Source organism: Apium graveolens, chromosome 8 (assembly GCF_009905375.1).
Source record: "Apium graveolens cultivar Ventura chromosome 8, ASM990537v1, whole genome shotgun sequence".
Classification (NCBI taxonomy): Eukaryota; Viridiplantae; Streptophyta; class Magnoliopsida; order Apiales; family Apiaceae; genus Apium; species Apium graveolens.
The window spans coordinates 38,009,369-38,012,605 of NC_133654.1; positions in this window are offsets into that span (position 1 = coordinate 38,009,369).

A 3,237-nucleotide genomic window follows, 5' to 3' on the forward strand; every position below is an offset into this window, starting at 1 on the left:
GCGGTTACTTCAGAACTCGATCGCATGCTAATGTCTGATACATTGGAAAATGCCTTAGTGGGGGATTTTGACAGTGATGATGAAGATGGCAACGAGCAATTACAATATCTGAATACTTCTCTCTGGAAGCGAAAGATGGACATGCCATTTGAATCTCTTGGTACTTCTGACCTCAAGAATGCTGAAGGAAAGCTCAAACCATCAATAGAGAAAGCATCTACCTTGGAGCTCAAGCCATTACCTGAACACTTGAGGTATGCTTTTTTAGGTGATGCATCTACTTTACCTGTTATTATTGCATCTAACCTTTCAGGTAGTGAGGAAGACAAGCTCTTAAAGATTTTGAGAGAATTCAAATCAGCTATTGGATGGACCATAGCATACATCAAGGGGATCAGCCCTTCATATTGTATGCATAAAATTCTGCTAGAGAAAGGTAGTAAGCCGACTGTTGAGCAGCAGCGCAGACTTAATCCTATCATGAAGGAAGTGGTGAAGAAAGAAATTATGAAATGGTTAGATGCAGGCATCATTTATCCTATTTCTGACAGTTCTTGGGTGAACCCCGTATAATGTGTGCCTAAGAAAGGAGGTATTATTGTGGTAGCAAATGAGAAGAACGAGCTCATCCCCACTCGAACAGTAACAGGATGGAGAGTATGCATGGATTATCAAAAGTTGAACAAAGCCACGAGGAAGGATCACTTCCCTCTTCCATTCATTGATCAGATGCTTGACAGGTTGGCTGGTCATGAGTATTATTGTCTTCTGGATGGCTATTCAGGGTATAATCATACTTGTATTGCACCAGAGGATCAGGAAAAGACTACCTTCACTTGTCCATTTGGCACGTTTGCTTTTCGCAGAGTTTCGTTTGGGTTATGTGGCGCCCCGGCCACTTTTCAGAGATGTATGATGGCTATATTCTCTGACATGATTGGAAATAATGTTGAGGTGTTCATGGACGACTTCTCCGTCTTTGGACATTCGTATGATGAATGTTTGAATAATCTTCATGCCATACTCAAAAGGTGCGTGGAAACTAATTTGGTGCTCAATTGGGAGAAATGTCATTTTATGATGTGTGAAGGCATTATTCTTCGACATAAGGTCTCTAGCAAGGGTCTAGAGGTGGACAAGCCCAAGGTGGGAGTCACTGAAAATCTTCCACCACCTATTTCTGTGAAAGGAATCTGTAGTTTTCTTGGTCATGCGGGTTTTTATCGGCGGTTCATCAAGGACTTTTCGAAGATATCTAAGTCGTTGTGCAATTTGCTTGAGAAAGATGTGTATTTCAAATTTGATGATGAATGTTTGGCGGCATTCGAGACTCTCAAGAAGAGTTTGATCACTGTACCAGTTATTACAGCACCAGATTGGACAGAGCCATTTGAGATGATGTGTGATGCGAGTGATTATGCGGTAGGTGCAGTCCTAGGGCAGCGCAAGACTAATCTCTTTCATGTGGTCTACTATGCGAGTAAGACCTTAAATGGGGCCCAAATGAACTACACCACTACGGAGAAGGAGCTCTTGGCTATAGTCTTTGGTTTCGAGAAATTTCGATCTTATCTGCTTGGGACTAAAGTGACAGTATTCACTGATCATGCGGCCATTCGCTATTTGGTTTCCAAGAAGGATTCGAAGCCGAGACTCATTCGTTGGGTGCTCTTACTTCAGGAATTTGAGTTAGAGATCAAGGATCGAAAAGGTACTGAGAATCAAGTAGCTAACCATCTCTCTAGGTTGGAGAACCCCGAGTCTACTTCACAAGATAAGACATTGATCAATGAATCTTTTCCGGATGAGCAGTTGTTCGCAGTTCAGGAGGAAGAGCCATGGTTTGCAGATATTGTAAACTATCTTGTCAGCAATATAATGCCTCCTAATCTGACCTCAGATCAAAAGAAGAAGTTTCTGCATGAGGTGAAGTGGTATATGTGGGATGAACCATATTTGTTTCGACAGGGAGCTGACCAGATCATCAGGAGATGTATCTCGTTCTGTGAGACGGAGGGGATATTACGAGACTGCCACTCCATAGTTTATGGTGGACACTATGGTGGTGAGAAGACGGCAGCTCGTATTCTGCAAGCAGGTTTTTTCTGGCCTACTTTGTTTAAGGATGCTCATCAGTTTGTTTTAAGGTGTGATCGTTGCCAAAGAGTGGGAAATTTGACGAGAAAGGATGAGATGCCGTTAAATGTGATGTTTGAAGTCGAGGTGTTTGATATTTGGGGAATCGATTTTATGGGGCCTTTTATCTCGTCCTGCAATAATCAGTACATCTTGCTGGCAGTCGATTATGTCTCAAAATGGGTAGAAGTCAAAGCTCTACCGACAAATGATGCAAAGGCAGTGCTGAATTTTCTTCATAAGCAGATTTTCACAAGGTTTGGAACACCTCGGGTAATCATAAGTGATGAAGGGTCGCATTTCTACAACCGTAAGTTCACTTCTATGATGCAGCGTTATAATGTGAATCATCGAATTGCTACTGCCTATCATCCGTAAACAAATGGTCAAGTGGAAGTATCTAATAGAGAGATCAAGCGCATTCTAGAGAAGGTTGTTTGTCCGTCAAGGAAGGATTGATCTTTAAAGCTCGATGAAGCTGTTTGGGCTTACAGAATAACATACAAAACACCACTTGGTATGTCCCCGTTTCAGTTGGTGTACGGTAAGGGATGTCATTTACCTGCGGAGCTTGAGCATAAGGCCTACTGGGCGTTGAAAAAGTTGAACCTGGATTTAGATGCAGCTGGTAAGAAGAGAATGCTTCAGCTTAATGAACTTGATGAATTCTGACTTCAAGCGTACGAGAATAACAAAATATGGAAGGAAAAGGTGAAGAGGTGGCACGGTAGGAAGCTACATCCTAAGTTATTCGTGTCGGGGCAACAAGTTCTCTTATTCAACTCTTGTCTCCGACTTTTTCCTGGGAAGTTGAAATCAAGGTGGTTTGGACCTTTTATTGTCAAAACTGTGTTTCCATATGGAGCGGTGGAAATTTTTGAGAATGATCCGGACCAAGCATTCAAGGTTAATGGTCAGCGTTTGAAGCACTACTATGGGGACATGGAAAACCGAGAAGTGGTTAGTGCCATTTTATTGACTACTTGAGAAAGGTACGCAACGTCAAGCTAATGACGAAAAAGAAGCGTTGCGTGGGAGGCAACCCATGATTTGTTGTTACAGGAACCCTTAGAAGTTAATAACCTATCCAAAAACACAAAA